Raw genomic sequence first — 20,643 nt, forward strand, 5'->3', positions numbered from 1 at the left:
CCTCGTGGGACTCAGGTCCCAGCGAGGGAGACCACCAGCCCATATGAGAAGCGCAGACGAGTGCAGGGTGGAGGATGGCAAGAGATGGAGGTGGGGTGGTGGCACTTCCCTGGGAGGGGACATCTCAGAGAGACAGAATGATGTGGTGCCCTGGGACTCCCTCTGAGCAGAGGGCAGAGCAGGTGCCCAGTGGGGCATGGGGTGTGTCAGCGAGGCTGCAGGGGTGTGAGCAAGCAGGAGGCCAAGAGACGGATCCCAGTGGTGGGGGCACCTCCTATATATGGCCCAGAAGTTGCGTGGAGAGGATCCGGCCTCTGCTGCAGGGCACTCAGCTCCAGGCAGTGGACGTGGCTCCTATTTGCAAGCGTGAAATATGGGGGGGGGGGTCCTGGCATATATGTAGGAAGGACCTGCCCCGGGCAGGAAGCCCCGGTGGGGGTCCTGTGAGGTCTTCCACCCCCTTCCTCCAGCCCCAAGAACGTTCTGTGCCCGCTGGTGGCAAGAGGAAGAGAGTGCGTCCCTCCTGGCCTCTCCCTCCCACCTCCCGAGTGGATATTCTCACTCCCCTCCCTCCACCCGCCTGCCTGTTCTCAGTGACGCACACGCAGGCACCAGCAGTCGTCATAATTCTCCACTCACATCCGTTGTCATTGTCGGCTGTGGAGCTCCTGCCGAGGCCCTGGGCTCCGCCCGCTATTCCGCTTCTCCCCAGCTCCTTTCCCTCCCAGGGAGTGTGGGGCCGGGGGTGGGGGGGGGGTTGGGAGATGCTCGCAAAGCCCAGCCCCCACCTCCCTCACTGTCCATTTGGGGGCAAATCGGGCAGCCCCAGGGGGAGAGCTCTGGGGCACACATCCTCCCCTCCCCTCCCTTCTCCTCCCCTTCCCTCCCCTGGGGTCCTGCAGGGTTCACCAAGGGGCTCAGCGGCTTTGCGGGTCCTTGCTGAGAATCCGAGCCTCCAGGCGCCTCCTCTGATCCTGACGTGCACAATTTTACTCCCAGTCCCAAGTGACAAGTGACAGTGTCAACATCTGTGATTTCCGCTGGGATCCCAGAGCTGGCAGGAAAGGAAAGCAGCTCCTCACAAGCATGGGGACGCACGACATGCCTCCCCAGTTTCTTTAAGTCCAGAGAATGCTGTGGCCCAGCGTGGGGGGCACTCCAGGTAGGGGTGGGGGTGGCCGAGGGGGAGGGGGAGGCGGCCCTCCTGCTGTGCCCATGAGCTGGCTGCCCCCTCCTGCTGCCCACTTGGACTACCCTACAGCACATCCAGACCCATGCCTGAGAGTCACTCCTGGCCCCATGAACGCCTCAGGCACCTGGTCAGGGTGAGGGAAGGGAAGTGCTGGAACGGGCCAGTGTCCAGGGAGGGAGGTTCACCACCGCGGGAAGGGTCAGGGAAGGCCACACTGGGCAGTGACCCTTAAAAGGGTCTCTGTGGTGAATTCCTGTGGCAGACCGGCCGGAGGAGGGAGGATGTGGCCATTTAGGACAGAGCTGCTCCAGCCCCAGCCCTCCTGAGTCCCGAGTCCCCAGGGCAGCCTGGGGAGGGAGGTTCAGGTCTGCGCCCCCAGCCCCAGGAGGGTGGGGACTCAGTCAAGTGTCCACACGTGAGCTGATGGGTGCTTGAAGACCAGTGTCTGTCAGAAAGTTTGGGAGCGTCTATCAGGGAGGAAGAGCGGGGGTGCTAGTCCTTCCTGGGACCTCCTCCCAAAGCCATAAGTTATATCCATTCATGTGCTGGGCATGGATGATGGCTTAGAAGTCTCCTAGAGCTGCTGTAGCAAAGTACTGCCGATTGAGCAGCTTAAAACATGCAAAAAAAATTTTTTTTAAAGATTTTATTTATTTGAGAGAGAGAGAGAGAGAGAGAGAGAGGGAAAGAGCACAGGCAGGGGGAACAGCAGTGGGAGAGGGAGAAGCAGGCTCCCCACTGAGCAGGGACCCCGCCCCCCCAATGTGGGACTCAATCCCAGGGCCCTGGGATCATGACCTGAGCCGAAGGCAGATGCCCAACCATCTGAGCCACCCAGGTGCCCTAAAACACCGAAATTGATTCTCCTACAGTTCTGGGGGCCAGAGGTTCTACATCAAGATGTCAGCAGGGCATGCTTCCTCTGAAAGTTCTGGGGGACAATGTATGTGTTCCTTGTCTCTCTCCCAGCTGCTGGTGTTGGTTTGTAGGTGGGTCCCTCTGACCTCGGCCTCCACCACCATGGCTAACTCTCCCTGTGTCTCTGGGTGTCCTCTCCTCTCTTAGAGGGATACCAGTCAGTGGATTTAGGGTTCACTCTATGCCAGTCTGACCTCACCTTAACTAATCACATCTGCAGAGACCCTTTTTCCAAATAAGGTCACGGTCACAGGTACCAGAGGTTAAGACATGGACATATCTTTTTTTGGGGGGGGCACACAATTCAACCTACAACGGATGGTAAAGTGTTTCCCTCCCTTTAGGAGCCACTGAAGGTGGGCTTTGGATGTGGCCATGGGTCAGTCCTCCCTGGTGGTCACCCAGATGTGGCCCGTGCTGGCTGTTTTTCACCAGCACCCCAGGGGAATGTCAGCACCCCCAGGAGTCCCAGCACCGCAGGGCTGCCCATCTCTGTGCCTTTCCGTGGGAAGGTCTGCCATACAGTCTTCTCCAGACTCCACAGGGAGCTGCGGGATGAGTGGGCAGACCATAGCCCTGTTGTGTGCAGCTATGGCAAAGAGAGACCCTGAGGCTCATGCCTGGGCCCTGTCCCATCGAGGTGGGGGCGGTGGGGAGGGTCCAGCCAAGCCATCTAAATGCAGGGGCAGACACTGGGCACCAGACCGTCTCCTCCGGAGAATGCCAACTAAAATTTCTGAGGCCAGTGGCCTGGCCTGGCTGAACAGAATTCAGATTTTTCTTGCAGAAGAGGAGGAGGAGACTCTGGAAGGGGTGCATGGGGGCAGACCAAGCCCAGGGGCCACACATTCACTGCCGTCTCTCACCGACTGCAGGATGAGTACTGCCCGCGTGAGTGTGGACAGGGTCGGGCACTGTCTTCTGCGGGGGCCTCGCCGGGCACAGTGTCAATTCACCAAGGGACCTCATCTTGGCCTCCAACAGGCGAGGCTGGCTATGTCTCCTGATTGCGTTTTTGTTAGCCTGGACAGTCAGCCTGATGGACACACGTGGGGAAGAAAAGCCGGCCTGCTGTCCGGGAGTGCCGTGTCACCCCCACGGTGGGGGTCAGGGGCCCTCCCTCCTTCCTTCCGCTTAGCCCACCGTGAAGCTCCTTGCAGGCAGGCTCAGGTGGGCACCCGAGGACAAGCTTGGAGGCCCACCATGTGTCCGGTGGTAGTAGCTTGATCTTCCAGAAGGATCTCCAGGCAGGGTCCTGGGCCCCCACTCTTCCAACCCAGAGGCCAGCCCCAGCATCCGCCCGTGGAAATGTGCCCCTGGGAAGCTAAAGGCAGGTAGGAGATGCCCCCAGCTGCGGTACATGGAAAGTGCTTCCTCAAACAGCGCAGGGACACCCACTTCCCACTGAGGTGTGAGCTTGCGGGATGAACCAGTGAGTGAGCACCCAGCCCAGAGGAGGAGCCTGGAACACGCATATTATTATTATCAGTAAAAGCTCTGTGGCCGTTGGGCATGCAGGCCGGGGGTCACATCCAAGTTGACCTTAAGCCCTGGCTCCGTAGGAAACCATCTGCTTCATACTCTCCGGGGCTGGAGGGGGTGCACTGGCATCACCATGCGTCTGGGGGGACCCTGGCACCCTGGTGTTCTCCTAAGAGGGCGACTTCCCTGGGGCTCCCAGGCCAGAGCCGCGCCCTCCGGAACTGGGACTCCTGAGTACAGGGCGGGACAGAAACCGAACAGGCTGTACCCAGGAATGCAAATGACTGTGCCTGAGAAAAGGGAAGGACATCCAGGCTCTGGCTGCCAGGACCAGGCAGCCCCTGTGTATTGACATGGTTGGCAAGGAAAACTCCCCTGCCCCAAGTCAGCTGCTTCCTGTCTTAGTTTTGGAAGGGTATAAGGAGAGGGGACCCTGATTCGTAAGACCTGCGGTCGAACCAGGCCCGAGCTGCTCCATCCACCCCGAACCCTGTGGACCTCTCTTGCCCATCCAGCCCTGGCAAACTAGGGAGCCCCTGCCACGGTGACCCCGTTTCCACCCTCTGTCCTCAGAGTTGGACAAGCCAGGTTGCAGAGGGGCAATCCTGGACACTCCACCAGGGCCCACATGGACACGGCGGGCCTGTGGCTGCTGGGGGTAGGGCTGAGGGAGGGCAGTGGAGACAGTGGGAGAGAGGAGCTTCCAGAAGCACTGCTCACACCCTCCACGACCCCAGGACAGCGGAGCCTCCTCCAGAGGAAGCAGTGGGCCGCTGGCCCGGGAAGGACCGTTGCTCAAGGCAGGAAGGGGAGGCCTGTGCTGTTTCCGGGGCAGGAAGGGTCTTTAGTCCAACTGAGGGGGGAGCCCTGGGACCAGCCTGGGATCACCTGAGCTCCTTCCGGCTCCTGGGCCTCGAGACCCAGAGGCCCCTGCCCTATGCGAGTCTCTCAGTGGCCACGGGCCACTGGGTAGCTGTGGGAGAGGCCCTGGCAGGAAGCCGCCCTTGGAAGGCGCAGCCGTGGCTGGAGCCTGCCACACCTGACACCCACCTCACGAGGGCCGATACTGGCGTGGGGCTGGGCCTCTCCCGCTGGGGCCGGTGACCGCCGATGGTGCTGATGACGTATAGCGGTAGCTGACATAGGCCCTGGGGCCGCGAGCATCCCTACACTGGACAATAAATATATCTTGACCCCAGGGAGGCAAGGCAGCCACGAAATACGCATACGTGTTCAGAATTTGCCTTCAAGTCTGGAGTAGTCATCTGGGCGCTAAGTCCTTTAACAGAGCTCTCCTCCCGACCCCACCCTGCCCCGTGCACAGTCGTCTTGCGTCCCTGCCTCGATGATGGTTGTCGGCACTGTGGGGCACGTTCAAGTCGGGAGATGAGATGAAACTGGCACAGATTTTGATAATGCCCACACATCTTTATTTCCACCGCCGATATACTGTTTGCAATAGTTCGACTGGCCTTTTACGATGTGCTTTGGAACGAAGCTGCTGAAATAGAAAACCATCACGGTGTGATGCACAGAAGTGCGGCAGGCCAGCTAAGTCACCTGCTGGCTGGGAGACAGCTCGACAGAGGACATCCCACGTTCGGGGATTTCCCCACCTCACATGCTGAGTTCTTCCACACCATGTTGGGGCCGTAGAATGGCCTCCGAGCCTCTGCCCCCGGCCCTCATCACCCCATCCCCGAGCTGTTTCGGGGAGTCGACTCTGTTCATGACCTGAAGAATAACACTAAGCAGGAAACAGAAGCTCTGCTTTTTCTGGAGTATCTGAACTCCTCAGACAGCAGGGGGGACCACCCTAGGGAGGTCAGGCCGTGGCACCCTGGGGAGATAGGCCATGGCACTCACCCCTGAGGGTGGGAGGGGGCCCTGCTGACTCCGGACCGTCCATGCGCCACCCCCCGCCCCTGCTCCCCAGGAAGTGAGCAAGGCCTCTTCCTGCTGGCCCGGGGGCCCTTCTAGGGACTGTCCAGGGGCGACTCCCCCCTCGGGAGGACACTCCCTGGGGTGGCCACGCCTCTTCCCCCGGAGGATCCTTCCCCCTGAGCAGAAAGCACCCTGTCTTCTCATGACAGAGTGGCCCTGGAGATCCGGGAATGAAACTCATGAGTCGATGGAATGAGAGCCAAGGATGAAGCTTCTGGTAAGACTGTGCTGGTGGGAATGTCTGGAAAGAAGAGGTCAGCTCAGCAGCTTTCGGTGGAAAACCAGCTCACTGGGAATCGCCACGCAGAGCGGTGGGCGTGAAGCTGGAGGGCTCCCAGGAACCTTCCCTGGTTGGATCCCGACGGAGGGCGTGTGCAGTTTCTTGTCTCCTTTAAAAAATTGTTTTTTCTAACAATAACTTTTTTGTTTACTTTAATAAGTTAAAGAACATTTTGTTTTACTTATGCGTTTGATCCATTGTGGCAAAATACACATAACGTGAAGTTTACCTTCGTAACTATTTCTGAGGGCATGGCCCAGAGACGTTGAGCACAAGCGCACCGTGGTGCCACCATCCGCAGTGGCCACCTCTGGGGTTCTTCTCGTCTCAGAAAACTGAAACTCTCCTCCTGTTAAAAGGCGACACCTGGTTCCCCTCCCCCAGGTCCTGGCAGCCTCTGTTCTACTTTCTGTCTCTGAACTTGACCCCTCCAGGTCCCTCCTGTGAGCACAATCACACGGTGTCCGTCCCTTTGTGTCTGGCATATGTCACTGAGCACAATGTCCTCCGTGTCTATCCGTGTCGTAGCAGGAGCCAAAATCTCCTTCCTTTTTAAGCCTGAAAAATATTCCACTGTATGTGTAGACCGTGTTTTGTTTATCCATATTCATCCACGGAGGGACATTTGGGTGGCTTCCACCCCTTGGCTATTGTGAATGATGCCGCCATGAACGTGGGTGTGCCACTCTGAGTCCTTGTTTTCAGTTCTTTCAGGGGGTTGCCCAGGAGTGGATTGCTACCTCATACGGTAATTCTATGCTTAATTTTTTGAGGAATTCCTATGCTTAATTTTTTGAAGGTTTTAAAGGGTTTCTTTCAAAGTTCCTTTAATATATATATGTATGTGTATACATATATATGTATATATATGTATGTGTGTATATATACATATATATATTTAGAGAAGGAGAGAGAGAGATGGGGGAGGGGCAGAGGGAGGGAGAGAGAGAGAGAGAATCTCAAGCAGACTCCCTGCTAAGCATAAAGCCCGATATGAGACTCAATCCCACGAACCTGAGATCGTGACCTGAGCTGAAATGAAGAGTTGGACACCCAACTGACAGAGCCACCGAGGCGCCCCTCCCTTAATATTGTTATGATAATGTCTCACAAATAATAGGACAGAAAATTCTTGTTTTCGATCTTCTCATTCCCGGGGGGAGTAAATTAGCATAATTTGAATATGATGTAAATGCCCATGAACCCAGCTGTCAGACCAGGCTCCAGGCACTGGCAGAGGCTCAGGGTTCATGTTGGCTTTGCTAAGGACAGCATGTGCTCATGAAATCCCAGTGAGACTGTCCCAAGGGGGTGTCCTTTCAAGATGGGTGTATTCTTCTGCTGACCATTTAGAATTGACAGTGCATGATAATAATGGTTACCTTTACCATCATTTAAAAATTTTGCATGCAGATGTGCTCCTGGCAAATTACCAACCAATATTGCACCGACCTTAGCTGTGGACCCCTAGGATTGTAATGCTGGAACAATGACAAGCCTACAGATGGCTCCAGGCCCAGATGGCTTCACGGGTGACTCTACCACACCTGTGAGCAGTGGACACCACCAGAGGCTGCCTCAGTGGCTGTAAAGCATAGATAAGGAAGGACATTTCCAAATTCTTTTTATAAAGGAGCAACACCAAACCCAGTGAGGTAAGCACAGAGAGATAACTACAGCCCTGTGTCATGAACGAATGTCAACACAAAAGTGTGTAAAACCCAATAAGCTGTGATCTGGGGATGTAAAGATGGTCTGAGATTAAGAAAACTCTGAAAATAGATCTCCATGTTCATAGAGCAGAAGAGAAAACTCATGAGATTACCTCCACAGAGGCAGATATTTGTAGACTCAGCACCTACACATGTTAAAAAAAAAATAGGCCAGACTCATAAAGATATGGATTATTCAAATGATGGAAAATGCCTATTCAACAGATCTCTTCTCCCTGCTCTTTGGTAAGGTTGCTTTCATGAGATTTAGGGCCCACCATCATCCCAGGACAATCTCATCTAGACATTTGCAAAGACCCTTTTGCTAAGTGAGGTCACATTTGTAGGTTCCGAGTGGTCCTATCTTTTGGGGGCCACCATTCAACCCACTGCAGTTGGGAACTGAGGTAAGAAATGTGTCCTGGCCTGCTTTTTGGGATTTCAGACTGTGTCTTAGAATTACCCATTATCAAAATAAGTAGTTAGCAATAGTGCCTGGTATTGGGGAGGTCTGTGCACAATCCTCCAGGAGGGCCATCACTGGCTGCTTCCTGATGGAGGAGGGGCATGCGGTCAGGACGGGGAAGTGACAGCAGAGTGGCTGGGAGCAACGAGTCCCTCGCTGGGGAGGGAGGCCATGTCTTTCCAAGTAGATATCTACTTGCATTAAATCTCTTATTTTTAATAATGCAAATATTCTTCACTAATTCAAAAACTTCCCCATTTTATGTTAACTCACTTACCTCTTATTTTAGCTGATCTCCAGCCACTATATACGCATGCATGTATACACACACGCACACGCACGCACCCACGCGTGCACGCATGCACACCGATGCTGCCAGGTAGGAAGCGACAGGTGGGAGGGCTGGGAGGAGCAGGCAGGGCCGGCACCCCCTTCGCCCCCCCAGGTGGCTCCAGGAGCAGCTGAGTCCTTTTCTGGCCCTGGACTCAACAACCCCCACCCCAGCTTGGCCTCACAAAGGGTTTCTTTTACCCATGAGACCCCGAGAGTTTGCATGTTCCAAAAGCTTGGGTCAGTCAAATGCAAACTGTTGTATGCAAATGTTTTGGGAGCTATTTAGGTCACTTCTCCATTGTTGGGGGGTGGGTTTGCTGCAGTCTTCTGTTCTGACCCTGCTGCCTCCACCCTCCACCCAGCTTCCCCCTCCTGGTCTCTCCAGCTGCTTTTGTGCACAAGCCCCTCCCCACATCCCAGAATCTGCAGGCTCTGCATCTGAAAGAGCACAGGGAAGGCTTGTACCAGTTTCTCAGCCGGACGCCCGGGCAGCAGGGCCTTTCAACGGGCAGTCTGGATGCAGAGGGACGCTTCGCAAAGTCGGCAGACACTGTGGTAGCCACAGCTCTGGGGCGCTGCCGTTAGCATCTGGTGGGTAGAGGCAAGGAGGGTGCTCAGCATCCTCCAACGCACAGGACGACCCCCAACAAAGAATTCTCCGGCCCCAGATGTTCGTAGTGTTGGACGGGCAGCCATGATCTAAACCAACCTGACCCATGGGCATCAGGGCCAGTGTCAAAGGTGCTGGGGAGGGGCTGCAAAGCCTGTGAAAAGACAAGCCCTTCCGGAGGAATCCCCGGGCTCCTCTGACTTTGTGAGGAGGGTGTCCCCCTTCTGGGTCTGACCCGCTGCCTGTGGGGGGGCGGTGGGGAAGGCGGCTGCCCCGCGGGAGCTCGGGTCCCCTCCCCCTTCTGGGTCTGACCCGCTGCCTGTGGGGGGGCGGTGGGGAAGGCGGCTGCCCCGCGGGAGCTCGGGTCCCCTCCCCCACAGTGGCCCGTCTCCCCCCTTCTCTTTATCCTCCTCTGAAGCCAGAGGCCCATTTCTGAGCTGTCCTTCCACCTCCTGTGGGGAGGGGTCTCCTCTTGCCTGGGAAGGACAGATGGTGAGTGGCGGGGGCTCTCAGTGGGGGGGGTGCTAACACAGAGGAGGTGACATGTCACTGTTCCCCTAGTTCTCCTGCCAGCTGGGGCCCTGCTCGGCAACGTGCAGGCGCCCTTTGCTGCCCAGGGATTTGCAGACCGACCAGCAGTGCGGCACCAACCAGCAGTGCGGCACCGACCAGCAGCGCCGAGCAGTAATAGCAACAGGAACAGGGCGGTCCGACAGCGGCAGGAGGCGTGTGGAAGCCCTGGGCTGATCCATGCGGGACTCTGGCTGCCAAGGGGGTCCCGGGTGCCGGTCTGGCTGGGGACGGGGAGGGGTCGCACAGGGAACCTGAGGTCTGGGTGTGTGGACCAAGGCTGTAGACGCTTCCCTCAGCCTCCCCCAGTGGTGCCCCGGCCAAGGGGGGGCCGGGTGGGTCAGTGGGCAATCAGAGGACCGGCACTTTCCAGAGAGCACAGGGGTGGGAGCCTGCAGCCCGCTGCCCCGGGCTGCCCCGGGCTTTCCTCAGTGCGGCGGCGGCTCTGCTCCGGGCCACGGCGGAGGCTGAGCGTGTCTCTGTCCTGGGCACGTCGCTCACACGGTAACAGCCTACAAAGGACCCCATCACGTTGTCCTCTGGTTGCAGTGTGACCTCATGGATGGAGGGCTGCTTCCTCCCCAACCTTTTCTTCCTCTGAGGGAAACTGGGTGGGTATTCTTGGTTCTTCTTCATTCCACCTGGCCTGGGTCTCCCCAGTGTCACTTCTGAGACCCCATCGCTCGGGCCTCCTTGCAGGGTGATTCCCCGGGGGTGGACCTGCAGGAGGTGGGAGGCGGGGAGGGCTGCCGCAGTGCCGGTCCTCAGCTTCCCTGGGCTTGGGGGGCCCTGTGACCCTGGAGTGGTTTCGCTTCCTGCAGCTGCTGCCTCTGGGGGTTCCCCTTAGAGCTCCTCCGTTGGACGACTGGGTGGAATTCTGCTTGCCGGGGGTAGGGAAGGAAGGGGGCCCTGCAGAGTGGGGGGGGTCACGCCCTGGGAGCTGGGGGTGGGCAGGGGGAGGGGCAGGAAGTGGAGGCTGGAGGCATACAGGGTGGCCGGGTGCACAGGGTTCCGCGCCCGGGAGAGGCTTCTGGGGAGAGGGGAGCCTTGAGCTGAGTGGTTTTTGAAATATGTACAGATTCTCTTTGGTGTTTGTAAGCTCAGCTGAGATTCTGAGCTCAGATAGGAGTGACCTTGTCATTGGGAACGAGGCAGGCTGTGGGAGCCCAGGGCTGGAAAGGACCCACCCGAGGGCCGGACCGCGCTCGGGGCTCCCCGTGTTCCCCGGGGCCAGAAGGCACCTCCTGCAGGTGGCAGGAGGAGGGTGGGGGGCAGGGAGCACAGGCCAGCAAGAGAGGGAGGGGCTCTGCAGTGGCCTTTTGAGACGCGCCCCCCCTCCCTTTGCGCCCCAGCAAGGGGGCAGCGCTGGCAAAGGGCACGAGGCTACGGCAGGGAGGCAGAGAGGACGGGGCAACGTGGCCGGATTGCCAGGGGCGGGTGACAGTGAAGGATGCTGAGAACGCTCCCAGCTTTTCTCTGCAGGTGACTTGTTAGTTCTGGTTGGTGCCATTAGGCCATTCACCGAGCCCTGGAATATGGGGGACCGACAGTGAGTCTGGGGGGCTGGGGAGCTGCTGGGTGGCCTCGGCCAGGGGCCACCAACTGCACACTGGTCAAGCACCTGGCACGTGGTCATTTCGTCCATCTGCACCACCCCGCGACAGAAGACCTGCTGTCTCCTCTTGGCGGTTGAGGAAGCAGGCCTCGAGCTCAAGGGGACGTCTCTGGGCTTGCGCTGCTTGCTGTGGGGCAGGAACCCAGGGCTGCCCTGGGAAAGGGCCGTGGGGACCCGAGGAGAGGGAGACGTGAGCTCGTGCACACAGCGGAGGGAGAGGCGCACTGGGCAGGAGGCCTTGGCAACACCAGTTTCCCCAGGGCGCCCACTGGCGGGGGGACGTGGGGCTCCGGACACTGGGAGGGGGCCGGGGGCCAGTGGGGGTGTCAGAAGTCCGTCCCCAGCACAGGGCAGCTCGGGACTCCGAGACGAGCAGAGGTGGCAGGGGGAGGTGGGAGAGTGGCTGAAGTGGCCGGGAAAGGCTGCGAGGTCACGTTTCAGTCCAGGCAGGGAGTACAGGTCCACGGCTGACCCCAGGCGGCCAGGCTGACAGCAGGGTCCAGGTGAGTGGCCCCAGGCAACACCTGGGCCCACCAGGCCAATAGGCTTCAGAGCCGAGGGCAGGAGCCTGGGAGCCTCCTGCTGGCTGACACGTTGCAGGTTCTTTTTTTTTTTTAATTTTGGTCAATTCAGAATTAGGTATTTTATTTATGAATATTACCCTTTAGAAGCTTAACACTAACTCAGGCCCTATGCTAATATAAGTACTTATATGATCACCTGCATATTTATAGAACTCTATCGAGTGGTTCTGTTCTTTTCCTTTTTATTTATTTTTTATTAGTTTCAGGGTAGAGGTCAGTGATTCATCACTTGCGTGTAACACCCAGTGCTCATTCCATCCCGTGCCCTCCTTCATGCCCGTCACCCGGTTACTGCCCAGTTTTCATCTTATTTGTTCCTGGTGGCCTTCTGCAAGCCTGTTCATGTTTGTTTGTAATCACCCACGGTGACAGGCCCAGGAGTGGTCTCCCCGAAGGTCTGGGCACGTCCCAGCCCTGGAACCTTTCAGTGGGAACTTATTGTGGGAAAAGGGTCTTTGCAGGTATAATTAGTGGGAGGATCTTGACGTGAGACCATCCTGGATTATCTGGATGGGCCTTCAATCTGATAAGCGTCCCTACGGGGGACACACAGGGAGAGACACAGAGGCAGAGGAGGGGCCATGCCCCACAGGCAAGGGACGGCTGGAGGCACCGGGCACCGGACAAGGCAGGAGGCTTCCCCCCTGGAACCTCTGGAGGGAGTGCGGCCACGTGGACACGTGATCGCAGGCAGAGAGAGTGCACACTGCCGCTTGAAGCCACCATGTATATGGGAATTTGTTAGGGAACCTCAGGACACCCGCCCGATCTGGGAAAGTGACAACAAGGAAAATGCATATTAGCCCATGGAGTGAGAATTTTCAGGCAAAATAATTACTCAGTTTTTTGTTTTTTTTTTCATTAGAAAACCAAAGCAAAAGCCATATTCACGTTCAGGGTTTATATATATGTTCTGTCTCAGAGTACATTGCAAATCCAAGATAATCGCAGGGAGCGATCTGGCCCAGACAGACCAGCATCTGGCTCCTTAGCTACTCCATCATCAGCAAGCTCCCTTCTGCACCAGCTGCTTGGGCGTCCCAGCCAGCGGGACGGATGAAATGAAGGAAGATGCCTCAGTCAACTTGGGGGCCATAAAAACACATTTATTTTTCACACTTCTGGAAGTGGCAAGTCCGAGATCAGGGTGCCTCACGGGCGGGTTGTGGTGGGGCTTCTCTCCCTGCCTTGCAGACAGCTGCCTTCTGGCTGTGTCCTCACGTGGTACAGAGAGAACCAGTTTCTTCCTCTTGTAAGACACTAATCCCATCCTGGGATCCACACTCATGACCTCATCTAAACCCAGATTCTTCCCAAAGTTCCCACCCCCAAACACCGACCTCAGGGCTTCGACATGTGAATTTGAGGAGGGGGACAAATTTCAGTCCACAGCAGAAGGCATGGCCCTGCTGTTTAAGGATGCTTTTTGAAAGTTGCCTATAACACATCTGCTTCACTTTAGGCACATGGCCACACCTAACTGTAAGAGAGGTTGGGGAATATACCCAGCAACATTGAGGGGTTTCTATTACAATGTGCTCAGATGAGAGTTGGGATTCAGGCTTTTTCCACATTGCTTTGTCCTGATCATGATACCTCGTGGTCCAAAATGGCTGCTTGAGAGACAGTCATCACCTCCGCTTTCCAGCCAAGAAGACGTTCCTTACTTAGTCAGAGTGTAGTGTGGGGATGTAGCCTTTTATATGCATACAGTGTATCCAGCCAAAAGCTGGGGTCCTAATTACTAATGGAAAAGGATGGAAAGGGTGTTGGGGTAACTAGCAGTCTTTTCCACCTCCACCCTCTAGTTGCCTCAAGGATCTTAGAGCCTGGTGTACAATGGCACTCTCCTGTTCTGCCATAACCTGCTAAGTCTACACCACATGCTCCCCAAGTGCATGGGCTTAGCTTTCCTTCCTGTCTTGCCTCCCAGAATTTGCCAGCTAGCAAACAACAGGCAATCATTAGCCTAGCATTTGTGTGCTGTGCTGAGGTTGAGTCGTACCAGGTGTGGATTCTGGAAGCAGAGGCTGGTGGTTGCTCTCTGACCTCAAGTTCGCCTACCACCCATGCTAACGCCTGCCACCCCCACCCCCGGCCCTGTGTCTCCTCCAGTTTCAGAGTTTATGAGCCCGGCTCCCCTTAGCAGAGATTTTCCACTCTGTACCCCTCCGTAAAGTTTCAGAGCTCTTTCTAATAAACCCCAGATGGAGGGAATGTTTTGCCCGGCAGCAAGATCTTTCCCTGGCATTTTTGAGGCATTTAACAGCCAAGGATTGTCCAGAGCTGGGAGAAGGCCATAAAGGACAGACACCAGGTCTCAGGAGGTGACAAACAGGGAGCAGGGAGGGACCATTGCCCTCAACCATCTCTCTGCAGCCAGGGGTTTCCAGATGGCTCAGCCTGCCCTGTGGGCTCTCCCCTCCTTTATTTGCTCTGTGCTGGACAACGTGATTCAACCGTGCACTGCGGAACCTGTCCCGAGCACACAGGGTGATAAGATGAGGTCCTTGCTCTCCACGGCCTCCAGACAGGAGAGGTGCATCCACCGTGTGCACAGGGACGGGCATCACGAGCGGGCACATTACATTTGAGCTGTCAGTGCTGGGGCTGCAAGGCCCAGCCTTGAAAGGAGCCATTCACATCACTGGGGCCCTCAGGGTGTAGTGGCCAAACCCTGCGGGAAAGCCCCACCATTATAATAAGCTTTTTCATGACGGGCCTTGGGAGGAATTAGAAATATAATTTTTCAGGCGCTTACAAAATATCCAGTAATTAGAGCTTATGGACATAAAAGGGGCGTGCCGTGAGATTTGTGGCCCCCTTTTTAAAGGAACCGATTTATATATTAAAACAATAAAATATGTCGAAGGGAGTGCTAGCCCCACAGTGTTTTCAGTGGCTCCTCTCTCCCGTTCTAGAAAGCTCTACCACCAGAGGAAACCAAGGAGAATCTGCCCCTTGGCTCATCATCAGGATGTTCGAGCCTGAGTTTGGCCAGATGGAGAAGATGTAAAATTATTATGCATCTTCCCAAAGGCGGGGAAAGAGCCTCGCTGTTAGTGCTCACCCTGGCAACGTGCCCACTTGAATCAGCTCAGCATAACACAGGGGGGTGGGGTGGGGGAATGAGCTCGTCCTTTCCAGGTCCTGATGTAGAAATTTAAGTAGCAGGAGGGTTTGCTATTACATTTCCAGCTCGTAAAATGAGATGCAGGTTGATGCTTGCACGGGGCTGTGGGGAGGGGCGGCCCCAGCCCAGCAGACCCCTCTCCCTGTGCACAGATGGGATGGCAGCCTCACCCCGCCTGCCCCCAGGGGAGGGGCTGAATTGTGTCCGGCCCCCCCCCGCCCCCACTAGATGTTGACGTCCTAACCCCTGCTACCCGTGAATGGAACCTTAACTGGAAATAAGATCTTTGCAGATGGCTGGGTTAAGATGAGGCCATTAGGGTGGCCCTAATCCAATTCGATGTCCTTATAAAAAGGGGACATCTGGACACAGAGACACACACACAGAGGGACGATGATGTGAAGACAGGGAGAATATGGCCACCTGCAAGGAACCCCTGGGGCTCCCAGAAGCTGGGAGAGCCTGGAGCGGGGCCCTGGGGAGGACTTCCAGCCTCCAGCACCACCGTGAGACAGAAATGTCGGTGTTCGGGCCGTGCCACAGCGGACCCCGGACCCTCACCTACCCCAGCGGATGGAGCACGGTGTTACTAGTTACCTTCTCTGTGCCCCGGCCCCCCGGCCCCAAGAGAGCCCTCCCCAGGGTCCTGTTCATGCCCAAGCCTCCCGGGCCACCGCTGTGGGGTGAAGTCACTTCCTCAGCCCCACCCTGGGGCGGGGGCACAATTCAGAGCTCCTCAGGGCCCCTCCACCCGCCCCCCACTGCTACAGTGTTGTCTGCCAGCGTCGCCAACCTTGGAGACCACCCTTGGTGAGGGTGCTCGGGTCCTCCGGAACTAACACTGCAGTCCCAGCCAGGCCCCCCTCTCTCCTGCTCTGCTCCCCGCTGCGCCCACCCTGCCTCCTTTCCGCATGTGCTTATCCTGGGGGGCAGGGATAGAGGCCAGGGCCCTGCTGGCTTGTTTTTTGGGAGGCCAGGGCTGCTTTGGCGAGTACCCCCAGGGCCCCCTGATCCCTCAGCCGCAGCAGTGGGCTATGGAGGCTGGGGCCCAGGGGCCTGTTCCCTGCCTTGCCCAACGGCACTGCCCTGAACTCTGCATTCAGACCGTGGTTCCCTGCAGACACACGACACAGTGGGCAGGTTATTCCCGGCACGTTTCGGGGAGGGGCGCGGGCCACGTGGTCAGCAGAGCCTGGTCTGATGGCCGGGTGGTACTCAAGAAGGGGACTCATGTGAGGGGGGGCATAAGCCAGCAGATTCCAGGAGAAACTTCTCGGGCAAGGTCACTAATGGGGCACCTGCTGGTGTGAGCAGGCAGTAAGGAGGCCAGTGGGGTGACAGGCAGACCTCCCGGCCCTTTGCCCTCCTAGACGCTGGACCCTGGGTGTCCAGACGGGGAGAGATCAGCACATCTTTACTGTGCCTGGCGAAGCAAGGGTAGGAGGATACCTTCCCGGAGCCCCTGTGACAGCCCGGGGTGGGGGGCCACAGGTGCTCGGAGCAGGGCTGTGGCAGAGGGGACAGTGGCCCTGTGCATTAGGAGGTGGGGCAGCGGGTCTCCCGACGGCCTGCAGGTGGGTATGAGGGAAAGCCCCGAGGCCCGTGGCCCTCAGGTTTTAGGTGGTGTTTGCTGGAAGGATGTGCTGTGGGTTCAGCGGGTTCAGAGCCAGAGAACATTAAAACATATTGGGGTGACCGTGTCCACCAAAGGTCCAGGTGGGGGGTTGAGTGGGCTTTTGGAGTGGAGTGGGCTGGATGGTGGAGGTCCTTGTTCATAGCGGGGAGAGGGTGACAGCCTGTCCCCCTGAAAGCAGGACCAGGTGTCTGCACACATAGCCTGAGCCCCAGGCCAGAAACCAGAGCGGAGGTGGTGCAGTGCCAAGAGCTGGAAGGTTCTTGGAGAACATCTGGCTCAGCGTCTCCCTTTTCTCTAGAAAGCAAGGCCCAGGGAAGGGTCCAGGGTTGTCCAGAGACACAAGGCCGGTGTATAGAAGGGCTGTGACCTTCTCAACCCACCCCACGGAGCCCACAGGGAACCAGCAGACTCTGGTCTGAGACAGGCCCTGCCTGTAATGCAGGGGTGTGTTAGTCTGGGCCATCCCAGAGTTTGTTTGGGGAAGCCCGCCTGAGAGCAGGAATGGGGCAGGAGCCAGGGAAAGCCGGAAGAGCCGTGGGTGGCAGTGTCTGGCTGGAGGTGAAGGGGAGGTGGGAGGGCAAGGGAAGGTCCGGCCAGGCCCCAGGAAAGCTTCCAGGCTTGCTTGGCTGGCTTGGGAGTGCTGGGTCTCCCAGGGATGTCGCCTCCAAGCTCCATCCATGAGCCGCCCTCAGGAAGTGGGTTTTCGGCACAGGGTCTCAGCAAGGCCACCAGGACCTGTGGTCCCTTAGCTCCCTGGAGGTGGAGGCTTCCATCGCAGCCTCAGGCAGTGCCTTAAAAATCCACCATCAAGGCCCTGCCCCCCGGTTTGTGGTTCAGTGGCCTCGGTAGCGCCGTGTGCGAATGTAGCTATGTCTACAGAGCAGACGCACACACCAAGTCGTTTCACGGCCTTGCCAGGTGCAAGAGCCATAGCCCTTGGGGGCACAACCAGGCCGCGGTGTTGTTGTCATTGTCACCTGGCTGGCACTCATGCCATGCCCTCGGCTGGCTTGCGTCACTACCTGGCCCCGAGGTCGTCTGGGCCCCTGCTCTGGACTGTAGGCTGGTTCTCTGCTGGGTCTCTAGAATTTTGGACAGCACCTGGCACACAGTACACGCTCCCTGAATGTATGATGGATGGATGGATGGATGGAAGGAAGGAAGGATAGATGGATGGAAGGATGGATGATGGATGGATGGATGATGGATGGATGATGGCTGGAAGGATGGATGATGGATGGATGGATGGATGGATGGATGGATGATGGATGGATGATGGATGGATGATGGATGGATGATGGATGGATGGATGATGGATGGATGATGGATGGAAGGATGGATGGATGATGGATGGATGATGGATGGATGGATGGATGGATGGATGATGGATGGATGATGGATGGATGATGGATGGATGGGTGGATGGGTGGAAGGGTGGATGGATTGATAGATGGAAGGACGCATGGATAGAAGGAAGGAAGGAAGATGGATGATGGATGGAAGGATGGATGGACAAACCCTGAAGACAATGTGGGTCACCTACTTTCTCCTGGGATTGTGACCTCTCATCTGCTGTGACTCAGTCCCATCTGATCCCTGCCTGCCAGGCCCTAAAAGTCCAGTCCTGTGCTGTGACCTACTAACAAGGACGCGAGAGCTGGGTGTCCTGCCAAGAGTGTGCGCCCTGCCTCACCTCCCGCTTGGCTTACCTACCCTGGGCCACAGGCAAAAGCCTCTGTGTCGCTTTTTAATGGTCTGCTTTGCTTGCCTGGCTTTGCACTTGCAGCCGGCCAACGTGGCTGCTGAGCGGCTGCATGTCGGTCATTAAGGCAGCAGGTCGCCTGTGGAGCTGGACGGCTTCCTGCTGCCCTGGGGAGCCAGCCTGAGACAGACGCCTGCCCGGTTCTGAGAGGGACACAGGGGCCACGCGGGCTGCATTTTCAGTGGCTTCCCTCAACGTCTCCTTAGCCACAAATTCAAACCAACTGTGCCACTGCCCAGGTGGGCCCGGGTGCCCCAAGGTGGGGAGAAGGGCTGGATGGCTTCCCTGCTCATCTGTCTGAGGAGTGCCTGCTCCCTTTCCGCAGCCTTCCCGACAGTCACCCCCAGCGATGTCACGGGGAGGCCGGCCCCCTGCGTCCCCTGGCATGGCCCTGGGACAGTGACCCTGAAACACCGGCCCACCTGGGGTTGGTGGTGGGTCTGACTGCACATCAGAGCCAGGCAGAGTCACCTGGATTCCTGGGCCACATCCCAAGACCCTGCGGGGGCCTAGAGGGGCTGCACCTTCCAGGCTGTTTTCCGTAATTCCCGGGGACTGACCTGCAGCAGGGCTGGGAGTAGGGCGGCTTCAAGCAGGGGTGCGGGGGTCCGCGGTCTGGTGCAGAGGCCGGCCCCCAAGGATGGGGGAAGTGCTTGCCGCACTTCCTGCTGCTGGTGCTGTTCTGAGCTCTTTAGCTGTCTGAGCCACTTCATGGAGCAGGGAGCACTGCAATCCAGAGGCACAGGGACGTTAGGCAACTTGTCCAAGGTCACACAGGAGCTGGATGGAGGCCCAGCACTGCCTGCCCGACAAGCACTGTGATAGGATAGGCAGTGACCGGTGCAGCTTTAGATGGGAAGGTAAGGGAGAACTGTTCGGAGGCGGTGACAGAGCAGAAAGGTCTGCAGCCTCTAAGCTCCTCTCCAGCGAGAGAGCCTGGTCCCGCGCTGCTTAACAGGGGTCGGGTCCATGGAAGGCCCCCAGCTTGTCTGAGCGGGGAGAGCATGGAGACATCCTGCTCCCGAGGCAGCAGCCCCACGGGGAGTCGAGGGGGGATCTGAGAGGCTGCCCTGGACAAGCCCTGGGACACGTGCTCAGCCTGGGGCTCTCCTGAACATCCTTTTCCCAAAGATAAGTGGGCCATATCCATTGTTGGCCATCCATGGGCCTGGCTCTTGCTGGGCCATGCTGCTCCACCCCCGCATTCAGGAGCTGGAGCCCATGGAGCGGACGCGCAGTCCCAGGCCGCCCCCCCAACAAAAGATCTGCCTTCCTCTGAAGCCCTCCGCACGGAGAGAGCAGGTGGTCCTGCTAAGCTGCCCGCACAGACAGAACAGAACAAACTCTGGCTTCCTGCTTCTCCTGCCCGGAGTGACCAGCGTCCACTGTGCGTGTACGTGAGCCATTCAAGCCACTGAGTTTCCAGCGACGAGTTTGTGTGCGTGCACTGAGGTGGCCACGACCGAGGGCCACCAATGGGGGGCTTAAAACAATCGAAGTCTATTCTCAGACCACCTGGAGGCAGGAAGTCTGCGAGCAAAGCGGCCCTCCGGCCTGAGGCTGTGGGGCAGGGTCCTCTCTGCCTCCTCCTGTGCCTGGTGGCCATCAGCGTCCCCCATGGGGGGGTCACACCCAGGCCCCTCCCTAAGGGCTGCTAAACCTCCCTCTGCCTTCCTGGGAGGCAGGTGTGAAGGGGCATCGCCCGGGAGCCCCACCAGTCATGCCATGGGAGCATGGGGTGCCGGAACTCTGGCCTCCTCTATCCATCAAGGAAGGGCGCAGGCACCCCCGATCTCCCCACCCTGCAGAGACGAGGCCAGCTAGAGACCCCATGGCACATCCCCAGCAGCGTCCCTTGCCGGCCCCGACATCCCCATCTGACTGCAGCCTCCCAGGCGCTCGGTAGGGCTTCGGGGTCACTCCCTCCGCGCAGGGACACGTCAGGCTTCAGTAGGGTCGAGCAGAGGGGGATTGAAATGTCCCCATGTCCACGCCTTGGCAAGGCTTCAGGTCATTTTCATGGTCCCTGTGCTTCCAGCTTGTGAACCGGGACCCACTTCACCTCAGTGCCTCCCCTCCCTCTCGGCACAGCCGTGTGTGCACATGTGTTTCTGCATGCATGTGTGTGTGCAAGGTGTGGCCGCCCAAACCCAGCGATCTCCACGTGGACATGCCCTCTCCACCCGGGCAGTGTTGTGAGGCTCCCAAACCAGCCCCATACACCCTGGGGGGAGGGGCACACGCACAGATCCACAGGTGTGCACACACACACGGGCACACACATCACAGACACACACACGGCCAGGTGGTTCGAGCAAACAGCTCTCCTTGACCAGGGTCCCACTCTCAGACAGTGGTCCTGCCGTCTATGCCGCGGGCTGCTCTGGGCATGTCACCGTGACATGT

The 20,643-nt window shown here is 57.7% G+C and overlaps 1 long non-coding RNA gene across 2 annotated transcripts; it reads left to right on the forward strand.

Annotated features, from left to right (window-relative positions):
- Nucleotides 1-1,050: 1,050 nt before the first annotated feature.
- LOC141371522 (uncharacterized) lies at nucleotides 1,051-14,583 on the forward strand. Of its 2 annotated transcripts, XR_012376532.1 has the most exons (4): nucleotides 1,051-1,162; nucleotides 5,686-5,753; nucleotides 7,288-7,471; nucleotides 12,629-14,583. It is a non-coding gene; the product is annotated as an uncharacterized lncRNA (long non-coding RNA). The 2 variants fall into 2 exon arrangements; XR_012376531.1 differs by lacking the exon at nucleotides 1,051-1,162 and having other exon boundaries at nucleotides 5,641-5,753.
- Nucleotides 14,584-20,643: the final 6,060 nt, after the last annotated feature.

The sequence above is a fragment of the Callorhinus ursinus genome, unplaced genomic scaffold (genome assembly GCF_003265705.2).
Source record: "Callorhinus ursinus isolate GAN/ISIS: 27379988/994484 unplaced genomic scaffold, GSC_fseal_2.0 scaffold75, whole genome shotgun sequence".
In the NCBI taxonomy this organism is placed as follows: Eukaryota; Metazoa; Chordata; class Mammalia; order Carnivora; family Otariidae; genus Callorhinus; species Callorhinus ursinus.